We start from the raw sequence: 22,308 nt of genomic DNA, 5'->3' as shown, positions 1-22,308 counted from the left end.
CCATTCGGAGGAGCTCAAGTGAGGCATGTCTAACTCCCCCTTCTTCTCATTTCCCAAATCACTCACTAACTTCCCTGAAGGGGTCAAGATCTACTTGATACCTCTTACTTTCATCATTTTCCATATCATTTTCCTTGGTAAAGATCTAATTTGCTCAAGGCACGCTCATACTTCCTCTATGAATCATTTTTTCCCATAAATAGCCTAATATTCACATACTTAGCGCTTTCTGATCACTTGTCATATTAACTACTAATTTTACTATGTAGCTCTCTATCTATCTCCCCTTCCCCTACTAAAAATATGTTAATAATTACCCTACGTACATATTCCCACCCCTTGGCATTTTTTAGCCACATTTATCAAGTCTGGGGAAGTATTAAGTCCATCTGGGACCTATATTTAACCCATCCGTGTTCATATTTTGTGATAAAGTTGGTTCGAATCACACCCATGCCGCATTAACCCATAAAAACCCACATTATTAAAGTTGCCCCCCCCTCGCCATATGAAAACACACAAAAATTGCACGCGGGCCCCGTCCCTAACCGTCCGCCGCCTTACTCGTGCCGCCGACCGTCAGATCTGGCGCGCCCAAGATCTACGGTGGGCGGGACTTTTTGTGACCTGACGTGCCGAGGGTTAACGCCCGGGAGATGGGCGGTTTTCCCGTCGTACTCTCGCCATGTGTCACCCTCTCGGCTGTGGCAGAGCCCCCTCCTCTGATACCGCCTGCGCACAAAAGCGGTGCGCCCGAAACTAGATACCGCCTTTCCTCCTCCTGCGTCAGTGCCACGTCATGCTGACGTCATCATCCTGCGTCGGCCTCCTGCCGCCGTGTCCTTGCCATGTCACCGCCACATAACCTCCTCCACCGTACCGCCACGTCACCCGCCGTATTGGGTCCCAGCCCATGACGTCATGCTGACGTCACCGCCAAAAAGCACGAGAGGCGTAAATCGCAGCCTAGGAAGCCCAGAATCAAAATCTGAGGTAGTTTTTGATGCACGATTAGCGCCTAGCACTAATCGTGCATCGCTACGGGAAATAGGCCAAAATGGAAATCCCTTTCGTGGCTCGGCCCCCAGCAGGCCCGAAAGGCACAGAATGACATGAATTTCTTCGCGCAGCATTCAGAAAGGGGCAAACACAGTTTTAAAAAGCAAATAGAGGGCCGAACAGTAGCCATGAAAGGTCAATGCAACATTTTAAAGAGTATCAGAAGTAAGAAAGGTGCACATTTAGTGCCAAAGCATATCAAGGAAGCGGCAAAGAGTATCAGTCAAATGTTTTAAATGAAAACCTTTATTCCCAATGCAGGTGGACATTGAATGACCTCCAACAAAGTCAAAGAAAGCAGTAAAGGCCAATCAAGGCTCTCCCATCATAGTTAATGCTCCTCAGAACCACTCAAGAGCATGGATCAAAACCCAAAGCATAGTTATGGCTAAGTGATCAGCACAGAGCCATAAAGACAACACATTAAACTCCTTTTGGTACAGCTGCACCCAGCGCAGCTCGAGGATATTTTCCCGCATTTATTTCAGACATGTGTTAGGTTAAAGACACTTATTACAGCAAATCTGTTTGAGATCTGATCTTTATAGATATTTTACTTATAAAAACCACCCTAATTCACTGTTTAAAGGGTTGGTTGGTTGTATAGCTCCAAGAGAGACTCGCTCTGTATACTTGATGTTTTACTTAATCAAAGACTGCTGAAAAGCTTGGAGGAATGACTGTGTGCTGTGTATGAATGTTTTGAAGAATTGAATGTGGAATTCTTGTGCTACAACATGACTCAATAAGTGTTTCTTACCTTTGCTTTCCATTGATGTACCATCCAAAATAGCAAAAAGAATGAATAATTTAGAATTGGTTTAATTGCCCTCTATGCTCAATTTCTGTTGTTTCTATATGTTTTCATCTGAATTAGAAATGAATATGAATTCCCTGTGGCTCATATTTCCCCTAATTCACTCATGTTTGACAGTTATCTAGGGATTCTTCATTGCTCCTAGATAGAGCTCATTCACCTTCCCTCTGCTAAGCTGAACGAGAGATTCTTAACTGCCTCTCATTCTTAGCCTTCACTCCATCCTTTAGCTTGAAAGATTGTTTCATGTGCAGCTAGCCTGCTCCATATTCCCTCTTGTGACCAAGAAAACGCACCAACAGTCCTACTCCTTGACTCCACGCCCAATGGTTCTAAAACTTTCATGCTATCCCTGCCTCTTTACTTGAAAGCATCATCCATCCCACCAAAACTAAAACAAAACCCCTTGTACTCAATAACTAGCCTAAAATCATCATCAACAAAGCTAAATCCTAAAGAGAGAGCCCTCTTTGACTGCTGGTGGGCTAGCACCTACAGTCCAAAGATTGGTTTGTGGTTACCTCGGCCGTATCCCTTAAGGAGCTAAGGGACAACCTGAGTGATAACACTTCCAACCCATCTGTGCTAATAGTGCCAACATCGATCTGATAGATGAGTACCTTGCCACAGGAGCAAAAGTATCATCATAGTTGATCCCCTCGACCTATGAGAAACCACGGGCAACAAACCTTGCCTTTTATTTCTCAACACTACCATCACTGCTTGCTTTACCTTGTAAAGCCATCGGGAACTCACCATTGACTTGTCCTCCAGTCTTGGAACAACATCCCAAACACTGTTCCAAACTATGGAGACGTACTCCTCCACCATAACATCAACCCAGACTGGTTGCTGCACTAGTTCCTCGAAGGAAGATGGTTCGGTCTCTATACATTCCCCAACCAGGGCCATGTAACCAGTGTACCACTCGGGTGACCTCCTCTGTCTGCGCTGAGAAGATGGCTATCCCACATTCTCTCTCACATCCATCATCAATATTTCAACTTCCCTTGAGTGTTTCCACCCATCTCTGGAAGACTCTGCATGAGTGGATGTCTCCACTCCTGGATCCTCTACATGCGGCTACTCCACATCAGTCCGAGGCTCCTCCTCCTTAGGAAAGAAATGTTCATCCTCTGCATGCAACTTGAGCTCCCTCTCAAGGGATACTCACATGGCCTTCTGCTCATCGAACTTCAAATCTCTGCGTACCACTGTCCTCTGACTGGTAGGCAAGAACACTTGATAGTTGTGGGGTGTATCAGTGTACCCCACAAGTATCCCGAACTCAGCTGTTGACTCTAGCTTCTTCCAGGCATCTTTGGTCACATGGAAAAATATCGATGAGCCAAAGATCCTGAAGTGACTCACATGTGGTCTCTTCTCTAAAAAGCTTCCTATGGTGTCTTCATTCGCAGTATACGATGCGGGCTTCTATTCTGCAAGTATACTGCTGTATTGCATGCCTCAACCCACAAATGAAGTGGTAGGCCTTCGTCATGCATCATCGCCTGAGTTGCTCCCACAATCGTTCTGTTCTTCCTTTCAGCCACCCCATTCTGCTATGGGTTATGGGGTGCCGTCAACTCCCGTTTAATTCCTTCTGCTACAGATAAGTCCTTAAACTATTGAGAGACATACTCTCCACCATTGTCATTTCACAAGGCCCTTATTTTCTTTCCAGATTCTTTCTCAACCAAGGCTTTGAACTCAAAAAACCTTGAGAAGGTTTGATCATTATTTTGCATGAAGTAGATCCAACATCTACGAGAAAAATCATCAATAAAAGTAACATAGTACCTTCGTTTAGCGGTGGAGGATTTCGAGAATGGTCCACACACATTTGTATGAACTCACTCCAGTATTGCTCCAACTCAACTATCTCGATCTTGGAAGGAATATTTTTCATACTTACCCAAGGTACAAGCTTTGCATGTATCCACTTGCTCCAGTTTACCCTTGGGAAGTCCGGTAGAAATCTGTTGCATGACCTTGAAGGCCCCATGGTGCAAGTGGCCCAATATTCTATGCCATAGCTCGCCAATATCTTGGCTTTGCACCAACTCTGCTTTGGAACTCAATGCAGCACAATCATCTACCTCCAGCTTGTAGAGATTCTTTACTTGAATCCCAATCCTCTTGGTCTGTCCCGTGCTGATGTGCCTCAGGAATGCCTTTCCTTTATTAAAGACTACATCATAGCCTTTGTCTTCCAACATAGCGATGGATACTAGGTTCTTCTTCAGACCAGGCACATACTTTACATCAGTCATGGTGAGAGGAGCTCCATGCTCCGTCTGAAACACAATCGTGCCTTCACCTGAAACACGGTACTTTCCATTATCACCCATCTCTCTGCGCATCTGGAGGTCCTTCTCGTCCAAGGTACTAAACAAACTCTTGTCGTCGGTCATGTGGAATGAGGCTCCATTATCCAGGTACCAAACACATCCCACCATCAATAGAACCATGCATTTGATGAGGGTGAAATCCAATTTGAACTGTGAGGTCAATGCCTCACCATATAATCCTTTCGAGGATCCCTTATTGGATTTCTTTTGTGGACAATTCGTAGCATAATGGCCCACCTCATGATAATGAAAGCATCGCACTTTCGATTTGTCAATCTTCTTCCCACGATGGGAAGAACTCGACTTGGAATGGGAAGCCTTCCCTTTCCCTTTCCTCGCCTTACTCACTAAGGCTAGATTTTCTTCATCATCATGCTTTGATGAATAACCATCTCTAGTGCTTCTCCTTATCTCCTCTTGCATCAGATCCAACCACATTTGTTCCCAATCTGGCAGTTTCTTTCTTCCATTTACTAAGTCTTGGTAGCTATGCCAGCTCTTAGGAAGACCAAGGAGAGCAAGACTCACCATGTCATTAGCGGCTGTCGTGATTCCTACACTTCCAAGCTCATCCCTACAGGTGGTGAGCTTGTTTAGATATGTAGAGACCGTGTCACCCTTTTCACACTTGATTATCCGAAGCTTGTCTTTCAGTGCCAGCTTCCTTTGATCGTTGTTGTTCTGATATAGATCCTTCAATGTTTTCCACATTGAAAATGGTGTTTGCTTCCCATGGAGACTCGAGATAATGTGGTCTCGAACTCCCTCAAGAAGAATCCTCCTTGCTCTAGCCACACATTTCTTCCATTCCGCCAATTCTTGGGTATTAGCTGCTGCTAGCTTGGGGACTTCTTGATCAATGAAGTCCTTCAAATAGTTGTCCTCTAATACCGCTTCCATGCGATCCTTCCAGGCTATATAATTCGAGCTGCCATCGAGGGCATACTTGAGTCTCAAACTGTTGAACGCCATTGGTGAAATTTGAGACGTGATAAGAATTCAATTTCTATAACTAGGAACTTCAAAGTTCGAACTTCTCCCTTCTTTGTATATTGTTCTCTGTTTTGAATGCCTTTGCTCTGAAGCCATGTAGAATTTCTCATTGTAGATCACTTGATAATGCAATATACTAAAGCAAAATACTTGATCTACTTCTACAAACAAACTTGCGGAAGCTTAATCGATTTTGAGCAAGATCAAATATAACACATATAACAGAGAATGAGAAATCAATCACACATGAACAAAGAAGAATACTATAGGGAAAGCCTCAGCTAAAAACCCCACTATCTGTAATATCATACAAGTGGAAATATCTCCGGATTACACAAAGCTTTAGCTCACAAGCTATCCAGATATCAGTACAATCCCTCAATGCTGATCATAGACAGAATAGACACAAGATATGCCTTCCTTCAGTCCTCCAAGCCTCGTATTTCCTTGTGTAGTTTCTCTTGGATCCTTTGGCTGCCACCTGTGTGAATTCACCTCTCACAAAACTCACCAAACTCAAAAATCACTGTGCAATCCTAAAGGAGTGAATTCCTTCTGCATGCAAGAGATATCCTCAAGGGAATATTCCTGCAACTGATAGTACACTATCCCATCCTTTGATCTCAACTGGGTCTCTGACTAAACTGACATGCATGAGTTATTTATGAGAGAATATTCAGTTATCTGAAGTACACTAGTTACATGCATGCATGCATTAACTAACTGAACTCACAATCAGTTCCACAAACTGTTGGAACTAATCTAACTGGACTTAATTCAATTAACTGAGCTAACTAATTACAACTCAAAGTACAACTCATCTTGATCTCCTTAATTAAGGGATAACTATTGCATGTCTTAACATAGACTTCATGTTTGATTTTCTCCAACTAATTAACTCAAGATGAATTAATTAATTATTTTTCAAACTAAGATCAAATTCAAATTTTAATTCTCAATTTTAGTTCAGGGACTAATTAAAATTGGAATGTATCTCGAAATGCTATTTATAGCAATGCTATTTTTAGCATTTCTATATTAGGCATTTCTTGTTGCTATTTTCAACACAACAATTTTCCCTTCTGCCTGACCCTAGGATTTTTTTAGAAGCCTTTCCTTCTCTGCAACTTTATCTTCTAGCCTATATTTTTTAATCATCTTGAAAAGGTTGACAACTACATTAAAACAAAAGGTATAAGCCAAAGGGCTCAACCAATACACAATGTAAAAAAACAACCACAGACAGTAGAAAATAAAAAGATACAACTACTCTATCTACTCTAACAATATACATCGGTCCTTTAAAGATCATTTCAAAATAAGAAGCAAAAAAAGCATAATTCATTCATAACTAAAATACCAAAAATACTTAAAAGCAGAAAAATTCTACTTCAAGGTGGTCTTGGCAAAAAATAATGTTGCTACACAATGATCTATATTTGAGCACAACGATAAAAAACATGCACAACAATTATTTCTCATATTTGTCAAACATTGGTGGAAAGAAAATTATATGGTAATCATCAATAAAACCATATTCATATGTTACGCAATTAAGTCAACAAAATATAGAATTGATTGAGATACTCTACATAATAAATATGAACTGAAAGGATCTATTTCCAGGTGTTTTAACTTTTTTCTTTGTTATTATGAGTATGAAAATATCTTGAAAGCTTACCCTTGAGTCAAACTCTGTTCAGCGTTGCTGATGGGCCATGTTAACATATTCATAAGTCATATTTTGTGAATATGAATCAAGCTCACAAATAGTCAAATTCACCAACAATAAGTTAGGCTCACATTCCCTCATCATTGAAGCTTTCTAATTATGGCCAAACAACTACAAAAATCAAATTAGTTGTTGTTAATAATTTTTGATTTTCTTTTATTTCTATAATTCAGTTTTAGAGGATGTTTACACTTTAGTTTCTTGTACAATAGTTGTTGTTAGTCAAGTGTTTTTATAGTTTTACAGAGGTGATCGAGTTTGATTTTATCTAGGGGAAATGACATCATAAAATCAAGCCCATCCACTATGCTCCCTATACTATTGTATAGTAGGTTGGTGCGAATGCATGTGATTTAGATTTTCCTTTCTAGCTTGGAAAAATAAAGAATAGTGAATTATAATAGCTTATGCACACCTTTAATTTCCTTGGCAATATTGCTAAATTCCTTCTTGTCCTCGTTCTTCACAAAAGTCAGGCACAAGGTTGTTGTTTTTTGTGCACAATCTGCAACAAAAAAATTCTTAGTGCAAAAGTTCTACATATCAGTTTCCCATGAAAAGTAATCACATATTACTTACAATTTAACAAAAATAGTTAACAAAGATTATAAATATACATACCCCTCCAAGACATGTTTGCCCTTGACAATTGCATATGGGATGTTTATTTTTCTACAAAGTGCAAGAAGCCATACTACCAACTCAATTGGATCAGCATCATGTGAAATGACTACTAATTCAACTTTACTCTGCACCACACAAAAATATTCCTTATCATGACTGAGAAGAAGAAATAATTTGTTGGAGGATTACATAGGAATACCCCAAAAAGAAAGAGCTATGTTAAATCTTATAAAAGGAATTTGCTGAGGAACATAGGATACAACTGTTTTGAGAATCAATATTCTTATGCATTTTATGTTTAAACATAAAAATCTAGGAGAAAAAACACCAAGGTAACTCTAAAACTGAATTTGACCGAATCTTCCAGCTCACATCCAAGGAGCAGAGTTGTTGGAGAAAAAGTGAAGCACAAGGAACTCAACAGAAGAAGTTTTGAGTAAATTCCAACAAAGGGCATGACAAGAACAAAAATGAGCGTATCATGCACTTAGAAAGGGAGCAACTGGGTAGTCATGCACAAAAAGGGGAGGATTCATTATATCACCTAGATGAGGTAAACAAAGACACAACTATGTCATTCCAACATAAAGATCCAAATGTCAATTCATGCCAAAAAGAGAAGCTTATGGAGCAAGAAAGATCCAAATGTCAATTCATGCCAAGAAGGGAAACTTATGCAGGAAGAAGGTTTTCACATCAATAGATTTACTAGGATTCCTAATGCAGATAATTTGGAGAACAATGCAGAAATTTATGAGCAAACACCAGAAAGAAACTACTAGTTTCATTCAAACAATGTGATTTTGGACTTTTAATCCTAAAACAGAAAGGTTGGAAATACATCAGTCTATGACAACAATGACGACGATGACGAAGACAACGATGAAGACAACGACGATGACGACGAGGACATGTATCACACAACAAGGATATTTTTATTTCTTTGCTATAAATAAATCTCATTTTTTTTAATTAAAATATATTAAAATTAATTTTCAAATATATATTACTTTTTCCTCTTGGCAATAAAGATATTTAATTATTAATAGATGAATTTCTATTTGGTGGGATTTATTTTATGTTTTTATTCAACTAAATTTAAAAATCTATAATATTATGGAGAGAGTGATGAGAGTTAATAGGCCTCACAAATTATAACCTTGCTTTGATACCATATGTAACAATCCATATTTAAAATATACAACTAAATTTATTAATAATTAACACACAAACTGTTCAACTAAATGACATAGAATTTTTGAAACCATTAGCAGAGAAGACTTACTAGTAGTGATGATATACCTTACCTATGATTTCGAGTTGTAATGCTACATAGATCTTGTTGACCGCAACAAAGGTTTGGGGACGACTCTCCACCCAACCATAGGCTCAGTTGCACATAATATTTCTACAGTTGGCCACCCCAAGCCCTAAATCAACTACTACTACTAGGGAATCCTTTGTCTCACAACACTCTCCTTCCAAAGGTATGAATAATGCTTCTCATCTCCCTTTTTTCCCATTAAATAGAAAAGTTGGTTGCAAAAATGGAAAGGGATTGGAAAGATATCCACATGCACACAATCCATGTGTCAACATGCCAACTTTTATTTATTTATTATAAGATTTACTTAATTCAACCTTTTTTTCTTAATTTTTTTTTCTTATTCTATTATTTATTGTTTTATTTCATTATATATTAATATTGTTTCATTTATTATTATTAATATTATGGGGCATTACATCATAATGTAATCCAAATGTATTAGTGAAATATTTATTACATTTATTATTTTATTTTCTAGTTAAAGCATGTTCTTCATGCTTTTATGGTTTATTGAGTCAAAATAAATTTGTCATGAGTAAAAAAAAAGTACTTGAGTCAAAGTCCCATTTGGACTATTGTAAGAAAAAAGAAAAATATCTAATTTTGAGTCAACATAGCCAAAAATGTCACCACAAGCCCAAGTCAGCGTCCTGGACATGTCGACCTAGAAGAGGCAACTATTTGATATTCGACCCTCCTGGATGTGTATAAATAAGACAAGTTCGACCTCATTTCATCACTCACTCGCAACTTCGATTTTTGTGCAAGAAAAAGGAAGAATTCTAGTGAAAGTCAAAAGATAAAGAAAGCAGAGTCAAAAAAGAGAAAAGTTATATTTTTTGCCCTAATATATTCACATGTGCAAGATTTTTTGTGGTATTTCAACATTGGTACAGGGCCGAAATTTAGCCATTTATTGCGAGTTTGAAAATTCTATGGTTTGATAAAAATTTCAGATATTTGACTAGTGTTGACCTTCCTGACTTTGATTTGGTTGGAAGAGAAGTGAGAGAGGGCTGACTTGGGTCTTATGGCAGTGTTAGTCTTGGTTTTTGGGTCTTGGAAATCTCAGTTTGATCTCATTCTATAAGAAGAGGGTTTATTGGGTTTTCCCCCTTGTGGGGTTTTTCCCTGGCTTGGAGCCTACATCTTTATGTTCTTTGTCACTTGTGATCTTCATGTTTGTATATTTTTGGTAATTTCTTGATGAAGAAAAAATTATAAGGGTCATAGCATGGATCTAAATTACACATTTTAGCAAAATGAGGGCACGTTTTGGTGAAAAATGTATGCTCAATCAAGCAATTTTTAAGCGCTTGATCGAGCGTTTAAACAAACCCTCAATCGAGACATTTTCTAACTTGAGTTAATGAATTGATCGAGAGTTATGGCTCAATCGAGCTATATTTTTTTATCAAGCTATATTTTACCATTAATAACATTAATAGATTTTGGTAAGGGGGATGACATGTTAGGATTTTTAATGGCTCAATTGAGCCTATGGATCAATCGAGCCGCTGGTTAACCACATATGTGACTCGATTGAGGGTTACTTTGTTGATTGATCAAGTAATTTTTATTTTTATTTTAAGCACTCGATTGAGCTCTTGAAGTCCTAAAAATTACTGTTTCAGCACCCCTTCTGCAAATTCCTCTCCAACCCCATTTTGTACCATAGTTGATTTAGGGCAGAATTAGTCCTTAAGTAGCGGAGTTGATCATGTTGGATTCGTGAAGTAATCCTCTATCCAATGGCATATGAATTTGAAACTTTTGAATTCATATGATATTTTTCATCTAATTTCTTTTAAACATAACACTTGAAATTTTTTTGGTCAGTTTCAAAGGGGATGAATAAAAAATCAATAACATAAAATATACACAACGAAAAAATTTCAAAAAATACCACTATCTTCACTGATGAGTCCTCTGCAAAAAGGTACTCTTTGTTTTTGAAGTTATTTTAAGAGTTGAAAAAAATCTTACGTGAACATATGTCTCCAAAATGCAATTGAAATATTACTTCACCAACTTTGAAAAATAATAAAAAATATAATTTTGCATTAAAAAACAAAATTTTAATATGAGAAAATTAGTTCATTCTGTGTATATCATGTTTACATATATATTTTTACAATTACACATTTTAGACTAAGTTATGCTAGGTGAACGCACACATACCTCTTAAGCTTTGCGAAAATTTGAAAGGACATATATTGCATTTAATGGAATATTGAGAGATTATACGACACTAATTTGTTTTACAAAAAAAATCATTAGGACAAAAACATAATTCTCCACATAATTTTTTGACTCAGAATCAAAATTCATAATGATTATATGAATTTTGAGGGTTGCAATTCGATAAAAGAGGAAAAACTTGAAATTTCATCGCCACATTTGGCCCAAAAGTGTAACCCATATTCTTGCTTTCACCCGTAATAAAAGGCCAACAACATTCTCAAGTAATTATCAAACATATTGATTTCTCAACATGGTATCAGAGTTAGGGTGAAGGAAGGGCAACTTAAAGATCACTCTTGTTGGAACATTTGAAGATAGTTCTACAATAATCATAAACTACATTGGATGACATCATTTGTAATAATTATAATTGAAGAAATTATTTTATCAAGGTAAATAGGAAGAATATCCAAAAACCATCATATTTGTAGCAGAAGAAGGCCACTGTAGCAACTATCTTTCTCTCTATATCATTGAATGCTTTTGGAAACATTGTCAAGTTCATCATCATAGAAACTACTACATTATTGTAGTAGCCATCCTTGAAGACATCACTACAAGAATTCAATAACATATTTGAAGAATCTTGGAATCATCATCAACATTATTGAAGTGCTTCTATATTAACCTACTCTTCTTTGACAAGTAAGTACTTTACTACATTATATGTCTCAATCCTCTAGTCAAATGAGATTTGTTTGTAAGGAAGGAAACATGCTCGATGGAGCCTCTAATTTCAAGGCTTGGAAGAAAAGAATTGATTTGGTTCTCATAGAAAATGAAGTCATGGATTTTGTTCTTGGTAAAGTTCCAGAACTGGATAAGAACAATGCTCAAGCAGTGGAAAAATAAAATAAGAGAGAAGCCATGGCTCAAAGAATCCTCTTTTAGTCTATCAAAGATGATCTCATCTCCTTTGTTTCAGATTTGTCCACATTCGAAGAAGTCTATGAAAAATTGGTGAGATTATATTCCGTCAATACTATTTGTTAGAAAATATCACCAAGAAATAAACTTTATAGAACAAGGATATCAAAATATGAAGATATGGCCTCATATCTTATGAAGGTGTCAAAATTGATGGATCAATTTCAAGGAATTGTAAAAGTAATATCTAATTCGGAATTAATCACTTTTGTACTCAATTCCCTACCTCCAGATTGGAGTGGTTTTGTAAGTAGCAAATATGCAAGAAAATAAATTCCAATATTCAAAGAAATTTAGGCACAATGTGTTCTAGAAGAAGCAATGATAAGGTCCAGGAATGACACCAAACCTAATAGTGAAAATGCTCAAACTTTTGCTACTAGATCAAAGAAGAATTTTGGAAGATTTGGAAAATTTTGAACCTTGTCATAGGTACAATAACAACAACTACAATCAACCATGTGGAAATCAAGACATGTCTAAAGTGCAATGCTTTGGTTGCAATGGATTTGGAGATTATAAAAGAGATTGTCCCAAAGATCCTAAGAGCAAGAAGAACACCAAAAAGAAAAAAAGAAGTGAATATTACATTTCAAAAGATGAAGAAGCTAAGAAATCAAAGATTGAAGACAACAAGGACCTCTATTATTAAAGGATTTGACTAATACTATGTTTGCATACAATTTATTTGTATGGGAGTTAGAGTAGAAATTACAATTACATTTGTGTAGAAGAGTTTTGAGATTCACAAATTATAGTATCTGAAGAAGCATATAGCATTGGAAGAAGTAAATTATATATGAAGTTATAGAAGGGATATACTCCATTTCATATCTTCACAAAAGAGTTGAAATCAATCACATCATCCAATTAGCCAAAATAGAAGAGTTTGGGTCATAAAAAATTGTGTTCACATCATTATGCAGTCACAAGCATTCTATAGTCACCAAAGAAATTATTTTCATCATGAATATATTGAACCAATCGTATAACAAGTAAGGACTGCAAGATTTACAATAGAAGCAAAAATATAATAAAATCAAGGTTGTTTTGCAACAATATAGAAGTTTCAAAGTTTAACATTTGAATGGAAGAATTAAAAGAATTTATCATAAATATATTCTACTAGAAGAACATGGAAACAACATTGAAGCAATCTAGAAGTATAAAAGTATGAAAATAGTCTAAAAGCAACATGGAAGCATAAAAGAAGGAACCTCATCATTTATGGACATCATCTTCAAAGAATGTTAATGTAGCAGTTCAAAAGTAGTCAACCGAACGAAAGCATGAGAGAAAGAAGTATGTTTGTCTCAAAAAATGTTCTTCATTAGACATCAAGAAAATGACTCATATCTTCAAAAGAATTGAAGGAAGAATTTAATGCATGAAATATAGTTGGACATGAAATTAATAGAAAAGACATGATATGTCTTGGTAAAAGAGTTGAAAAGGAAAGTCAAGATACTTCTAGATGGACATTTGACATATGGCAACAAACACACATCATTGGAAGAACTTTTTGATACTACCATTGGTATTTATTCAAAATAATTTCTTGAATATTGTTAAGAAGGAAGTAATGTTGACTTCAGAAGGAGCTAGAAGCAGAAATTGACTTGAAGGATATTACAACTTGAAAACTGGAGCAACATCAACTATTTTGGAAACTCTGAGAATAAGGAATGACATCAATAATGTTCGGGATATGGTAAGGCTGCACAATTTTTTTATATAGAAGGAGTATATACACTATAGGGGAAGAAAAGGAAGTGAATTGATAGAAGAAGTCATGAGACAATTTGTTGTTCACTTGATGATATATTGGATTTGATATTGATAAATAATCATCTCACCCACCTCATCTAGAAAGAAGAAGCTATAATTAGTTGTTTTGTCAGGTATTATTGCTGATAAAGATACCACTGATGATTGGAAGCTGTTATAATTTCTTGGAAGCTGTTATAATCACTGATAAAGATGCCTACTACATTGCTCTTAGTGGAGGTTAATCATCATCATCATCATCATCATGATTTGTTGAATTGAATGAATATTTTATTTATGTTTTAGAAAAGAGAGGTGTCAACTCCAAGTTGAGCACAAATGAAATCAAGTGGCGTCACACATCACCCTCATTATGGGCTTTAAAATACACCTCTCACACAACCATTAATTTGATTAAATTTTTTTTTTCTCGTTAAAACTATTCTATTTTATATATATACAGAAAACAGTTACATCATTTCAAGACAGAAAGAACCAAGTTGCCTGTAATGGCAGCTTGGAACAATTGAGACTGCATTGTCTGAGGACTTAACCAGGCCAAAAATAAACCAGCCCTCGTAGGGGTGCCAGCAGAACAACAGATTAATCCCGTGCAGGGGAAACAGACACTTGCCAACCATGGAAAAAGATTCCAGAACCCAAAACCTAAACATGGAGCAGATTGCCAACCGAACATAAACATGAAAACCAAAACATAATCAAAATAGCGAGAGAGGCTGAAAGTCCTAACAGATGTGCCACAAAGACCTGGAACGAATGCGGCACTATTCTTCCGGTTCCTCCTCAACCACCCGGCACCACCCGTATTCCTCCACCTTCGCTGCAGTTGGAACTGTTTCCATGTTGACATCTTCTCTTTTGCTGATCATCGTCTCCTGAGCCAGAGGGCTTTTTGAGACATTCTCTGGATCTGCAGTGGGCATCTTCATGATATTCTCTGAGCTGTCAGCTGGCTGCTTCCCCCGACTGTCTTGAGTATTACTGCCATCCGGGGCTTCTTCGATGAAGAGAACCGACACATGGGCACTGATCCGGGGGCAGTTCAAAGAACTGTTGAAATTGAAAATGGCAGAGCCGACGGCGGGCGAGGAAGCAGAATCAGGAGCACGTGAATCCAAGAATTGACTTGACTTAAGGGGGTTGGCTTCATGGGCATGATAGCAATGGCAATGGCAGCAATGGGGAGATGTATCATCTACAGGAGGGCGCGAAGACCCTCCACTGGAGGAGCCTCGACGGCTGAGTATTCGCTGTCGAGGCCTAACCATGATGGCAGGGGCCGAATGGGTAATGCGCAAAGCGAAATTGAAAATCAAACCAGTCCCGGGGAGGCCACAAGCAGATGGCGAGTTGGCCCAGACGGAAAGACAGCCGCTTGGAGCTACTCGCAGCTCCAGAGGTTGCAAAAACATACCCTGAGGATGAACCATGAACAGACCATAAACCGACGCAGTGAAGCCCAACCCACCATTGCATTTAACATGTCTTCCTTCACCTCGAAACCCATCCGCCATTACTGCAACCTCCATGCGAGCCGAAGAGCCGGACTCTGGCTTGCGTACAAGGGTGGACAGAGCATTTAAGCTCCTCTGGTAATTATCAGACAGACCACTCCCGCGCGACTGAAAACAGGCCTGCGCCCATGTGTATTCCTTGCGATTGCGCATGGCTGGCACGTGGCCACATTTAAACGCGTGTCCCATCTGTTCTATCACCTGCATCCGGGAATTTGATTAAATTTTCAATTAAAAATAAATTTTAATTTTATAACCATATATAAGTTGTATTTAATTAAAGTTTCAATTGAAATTAAAACTTTAATTTTATAATCTTTCATATTTAAGGATAAAATACGCACACATACAACTAAAAAATACTTAATGTAGCCTTACATTGTAACTTTATTATTTTATTGGGATCTAAAAAGACTTCGCATAGCCTTACATTGTAATTCTATTGCATCATTATTATATCTACTGAGGTAGTTATATAGCGATCATTATGCCACTAACTATATATTAATTGTGTTAACTTATTTTTAATAATTTTCTTTTAGGCAAAGTTTTAGTGCAACTAAGCAGTGGAGGCTCAGATGATAATGCTTAACCAAAGTTTTCCTTCTGTTTGATTGGGCAACCAAATGAAACTCTTATTGCAACTTTTCTTTCCATTAATTGGAACAGTGCATTAATTTTACAACATATCCTAAGTTTTATTTTGAGCACCGTATTAACTTTTCAACATATCCTAATTTTTTTTTGGAAGTGTATTAGCTTCCTTTACAACATTCATAAGTTTTATTTTGAGCACCAACTTCTAAATACCATATACTAGGTTTCTATTTTTAGGTCAGTTGAACAATGTCGTGGAACATATTGTTGCCATGTGAGCTATTTGTCACCCTTCCCACACAGTTGTTGTTAGGGTTTCCTACTAAAATCACAATGAGTCCTACGGGTTATTGTTTTAAACTTAATACTTGGCTTTTCTCTGTATCTTCTCTTTTGGTCTCAGATCAATGAGCTCTTGTACTCGATCTTCATGTGCACACTCCCTTCTAGTACTTGATCCTTATGTGTACTCTCTTTTATCATGACAATAGGCATAAGATTCTTCGATAGCAACAGGAGTAAGGAGTAAAGGAAGAGGATTCTTTAACAACAGGAGTAAGGAGTTGAGGTAGCACTTGCATCATAGTGCATCATATATTACTAGTTGGATTATTGATTATTACATTGTTGTTAGACTCTTTATGATTCCTTCCAATAATGACATCTAGAGCATGGTTTTGACCTGTCTCGACTCAATCACTTTTGTCAATTTGCAACAAAACCTTCACAAAACCTTGTAATTAAACATAAAACCCTATAAAAAACAACTCAAATATTAGAATAATGAATTTGTAAAACCAAATTAGGCACTTTCCATTCTATAAAAGAAATGTGGCAAAAGAAATGTGTAAAAATAACTATGTACTTTGGGCAATTGCAAGTAAGAATAGGTGCCCAAGTGTCAATACCAATGGACTTTGTAAGTCCTCGCCTTCTTTCATCTAGGTTTTGTAAGTATGGCAATGGATTCATACAAATAAACTACTCGGAAGTCCCATGCTTTTTCCTGCCTTCATAGAACTCAGGGTGCTTCATAGCCGTCTCCCAGGTTTTGCAAACTGCTCTGAGGTTTCCATGGGAATGGTAAGGAACTCTTAACAGACACTCTCGCTGTAATTTCCATGGAAGAACAGTAAAAGGTTCCATTTAAGAGATGTACTACCAGATAGTGAATATGAACTTGGGAGACTCTTTCAAATCAGATAAGCCAGAACCTAAGCTAACCTAAGTACAGAAGTAGACTTTTCCTGCTTGGATAGGCTAAGCACAATAAGTTCCGTCGATACCAAAGCCAGATGGAACATAACATACAATAAAGAAGCACAGAGATGGAATGAAAGGGAGAAAGATCAGAATAAATAAGAATTCAGGTAACAACAGCGAAACCCTACTAGGGAAACCCTACCAACTTTTCCTGCTTGGATAGGCTAAGCACAATAACTTCCGTCGATCCAGATGGAACTTAACATACAATAAAGAAGCACAAAGATGGAATGAAAGGGAGAAAGATGAGAATAAATAAGAATTCAGGTAACAACAGCGAAACCCTACTAGGGAAACCCTACCAACTTAACCGAAAATGGTAAAAAAAATTTTTTTTCTTTTTCGGTATGGGGTAAATTGTTCCTTTTTTCTTTTTTTAAGGGTCTTTTTCCCTTTTCGAAGTTACTGAAGATATAAATAGATTTAATATTTTGAATATACTTTAATTGTGGAGGGTTTATAGGTCAAACTTGTATTTACAATATACTATTATGATATTTTTAAGTAATTTTAAGGGTTATTGAAGATACAAATAGATTTAATATTTTTAATACACTTTAATTGTGGAAGGTTTATAGGTCAAACTTGTATTTACAATAGACCATTATGGTATTTTAAATAATTTTAAGCAAAAAACGTGCCAAAAAATTTCCTTTTTTTGCTACAGCCAGGTGTAGGTAATAGGGTAAATGTGTAGGACTCAAATGTAAGATGTGAGATGCTAAATATTTTTTAAATTTCATTTTGGTTTTTATCAATAAAATTATGAACAATTTTTTAGATTAAAGAAAATATAATATACATATCACATTAAAATATAATATACATATCACGTTAAAATATATAACATATATATATATATAATACTTATCAAATAATGTCTATTTTACCATATCAATTAAAATAATGATTTCATAACCATTAACTTATAAATATGATTTTTTACAATACCCTGGACCAATATCTAGAAGAGAAAGATGGAGAGAGGGAGGGAAAAAGTGACAGGAGGGAAGAAAATCATAATACTATGGGCTAATACCATGGTCTATCAATACCATGGGCCATCTAGGATTTTGATTATTATGTTATGGATCTAGGCTTTTAATTATTCTATTGCAATATCGTGGGCCAATACCAAGGCTTATCAATACCACATGCCCAAAAACCATAACTGATCTCAAAATTAACATATTTTTCAAATACTTTAATTTAATTTAATTTTATAACAGTTTTTAACTAGCATTTCAACTACATGTTGCAAAGGAAACGCCGTAAGGCATAAATTGAGGAACAATTTAAATAAGATGCAAAGATGTAGTATAAATGAAATTGTAAAGCTGTATAAATTGAAGCTGATTTTGGGTGCCTAAGACTATATTTTATATTAATTATTAAATTAATATTGCATATACATTTCATAAAATTCAACCAACTTATAATTCAGGGCAATCTCTAAGTTTGGCTTTGGATCATTAACATGGTGATGCTTTGTCTCAACCACTAAACCACCATAGTAAACCCAATGAGTCTATACACAAGAATTTATTCTTTATTAGAAGAGCAACGACTCTACGCGCAAGAATTTATTCTTTACTAGAAGAGCATATTTCTTACCCATATCCACAAAAAGAATGCAATTTGGAAAGCATTCCGCAAAACAAAATCTCTGTTATTATAACTTATAGCATTGTTCAAACCAACAAAACTATCTGCACATTTTGGAAGATCAAATGGCAATAAGTTTTGAAGAATTCAATTAGAAAATGTCCAAGATCATTGGCTCACATGATTAATGTTACCCTACACACAAGAATTTATTCTTTATTGGAAGAGCATATTTCTTACCCATATCCACAAAAAGAATGCAATGTGGAAAGCATTCTACAGAGCAAAATCTCTGTTATTATAACTTATAGCATTGTTCAAAACAACAAAACTATCTACACATTTTGGAAGATCAAATGGCAATAAGTTTTGAAGAATTCAATTAGAAAATGTCCAAGATCATTGGCTCACATGATTAACGGTACCCTGTCCCATGAATCTAATATTTTTATGCACTTACAATTAAGGGAGAAAACAAGATCCAAAGAATGTATACCACAGGGACCAATAAACAGTTTATTTGATAATCCTTGCTAGGCTCAGCAATTACCCTTTGGAGTCTCTTTCGTTTTCATCTTCATCTTCAACTTCACTATTTCCCACTTCATCTTCAAGACGAGAAAAATCACAACAACCTGTTATATTTAAAGCAAAAAAATAACCCAAAGTCTTCACCAGTTGCAGCTCCTCTGCCCACCTTGATCAAACTTGAATATGTACACACTTGGTTTTGAGGCATGTACATCTATTGGCTATTGGTTGACGGTTTGAACGAATGAATTGAGGGAAGGGAGATATGATGTTTGAATTATTATGTATATAAATGAAGAGGAATATTCTTCAGCTATGCCTATGGCAACGGGGTTGATCAGCTCCTCAGACAAAAAACATCTAAAACTCCTCTTCCGCCTCTGCTCTCTAAGGACACGGTCTTGCTATTATTCTCACAAATGGCCTCATTACAAAGTTTATTGGGCCTGATTAAACACAATTTATTTCTTCGAATAGTAGAATAATAAAGACAATTACAAAATGTTGAACAAAAAAGGTCGAAATGCACCATTCTTTGATCCATTTCACACCCGCAGATTTCTTGAACTTCAGTTTGTTTTGGCTGGCTTGATTCTCCTATTCTTTGGGATTGGGGTAGTGATGTTGTTGCTCTAGTGCCTCCATTTCCTTGTTGTTCTCAAATGGAATTCCGAGATTCCAACTCATCACCTCTTTTCCTCTTCATTGCACCTCCCCCTCGCCTCTAAAACTGTGACAATATCTCACTCACTCATTGTAAATATGTCAATGTAGTATTGTATATAAATCTCATAGAATTCAACCAACTTATAATTCAGGGCTCTGATCTCTAAGTTTTACTTTGGGTCATTAACATGGTGATTCCCTGTCTCAACCACTAAACCACAGGTCAAGAAACAAAAGACTATAAAATGTTACGATCAGTACCATAGTAAACCCAATGACTTTACACAAGAATTTATTCTTTACTGGAAGAACATATTGCTTACTCATATCCACAAAAAAAAATCAAGGTGGAAAGCATTATGCAGAAAAAAATCTTTGTTATTATAACTTGTAGCATTGTTCCAACCAACAAAACTATCTGCACATTTTGGAAGATCAAATGGCAATAAGTTTTGAAGAATTCAATCAGAAAACGTCGAAGATCATTGGCTCACATGATTAATGGTATCTTGTCCTATGAATCTGATATTTTTATGCACTTACAATTAAGGGAGAAAATAAGATCCAAAGAATGTATACCACATGGACCAATAAACAATCTATTTGATAATCCTTGCTAGGCTCAGGAAAAAAAAACATTATTGCTCCTTAAATCCTTCACATCCAATACAAATGTTGTACAACACAAGGCTCATGCTACTGTTAATCAAGAAATAGCTATGATCGAGAGTGCCACTAGGTTCCTTCAATCTAATACAATGATTAATGCACCAAACATAGGTGTACCAGCTGCAATGACTTATACCATTTTATTGATGATGCCATGTTAAAATCAATGTGATACAGTTAAGTCACCTTTAAGCAAAATCTCATTGCAATTTCTATACAAGGATGTATGTCCTATCATTAGTCATTATCACTAAAATAACTTTAGTGCTCATTGTTCACACTTGGACCACAATCTATAAGTATGATGTAGTTTTGTAGAACAAATCTTCCAAAGTAGCCTCAAGAAAGGATGAAAATGGTGTTTTATTGTTTGTCTTGGATAAGCTTAAACTGTGCATAAAGAATTCACTCATACCAAGGGATAGTTGAAAGCTTAGACATTACCAACTCACAAAAACTTCTTCAGATTTATAAGTTTAGATATTTGTATTTGTTTGCAACAACTCTCTGGAATTACCTTCAGAATTATGCCAAGACTTTAACCTTAAAAATGTGCCAAGCATTATTCCCAAATGTCTTAATTCATCCCTGGTTTCACATCCTATGGCATTTTCCAAAATTGATTTCAATGTATAACATTCCAATCAAACTTTAATTCTTCTTTAGCAATTTTTTGTCAAATGTTTATGCTTATTCAACAACTCACAGGTGAAAAAAATATGAATGCGAGCCCAACTATAAATTCTCTTAATGCACATTTCCATAACAAAATCCTATTTTTCATATTTGGCTAATTTTTCTTGTATTCATTTATTCATTTGGGCAGTTTTGTTGGATCGATTTGTTGCATCTCAGTAGTATTATTATCAAGGAAAATTTTAAGGATGGAAATTTCTCTTAAACTTTAGAAACCTTGGCGAATCTTGCTAGTCCCTAACATGAAAAATATAAAATGTTTAGCAATATGTTTGTAAAAATATTCAAATTTATAATGATTTTATATAGTCTCTCAAAAACTTTGCCGATTTTTAAGGTAAATTAATTTTATGATATAAAAATTGGGCGAATAATTTTTATGAAAAATTGAAATTAGCGAATAATCTTTTTGTAAACATAGAAAATTAGCCCACTTGCTAATATTAGCCCCTAACATTTTCCCTGATTGTTGGTTGCAATTCTGCTTTTGGGTTTTGCGTTGAATGCAATTTTTTAATCTTCGGTTGTAGTTTGAATGCCATTATGTATTCTAGTTATTAGAGAATGTGTACACTTCTTTATAAGAGGGCATTAAATGAAGTCAATGTGAGATTGAGTGAGTCTCTTGTGGTTGAGAAGAGTGCACTGGAGAAAACTAAGAGTGAGAAGTTGTCGACCAATGAGCTTGAGCAGGACACCATTGAGGCTGCTCAGAATAGGGATCAAGGTCGACAATCTGAACTTGAAACTTTGTAGAGACAACATGATTTTGATGTGGTTTTCTTGCAGTATGCAAGTCAAGAGCTTCAATGAGTCCAGAAAAACCTCTCCATTGAGATGGATTCTAAGGACACTGTAGCCAAATATGGATTCTGAAAGAGGCTCTCAATTTGGCATATGCATCA

At 36.2% G+C, this 22,308-nt stretch overlaps 1 pseudogene; it reads right to left on the bottom strand.

Moving 5' to 3' along the window:
* The window catches only part of LOC149227445 (large ribosomal subunit protein eL8y-like), a 32,966-nt pseudogene extending 25,380 nt beyond the window's left edge, over window positions 1-7,586 (bottom strand).
* Between the last annotated feature and the right edge of the window lie 14,722 nt (window positions 7,587-22,308).

This window comes from Pinus tabuliformis, chromosome J (genome assembly GCF_031772625.1).
Source record: "Pinus tabuliformis cultivar Carrire ecotype Pingquan chromosome J, CPIR1, whole genome shotgun sequence".
NCBI classification, from domain to species: domain Eukaryota; kingdom Viridiplantae; phylum Streptophyta; class Pinopsida; order Pinales; family Pinaceae; genus Pinus; species Pinus tabuliformis.
Note: the sequence above shows the minus strand (reverse complement) of the source record. Positions and strands in the feature narration are given on the sequence as shown.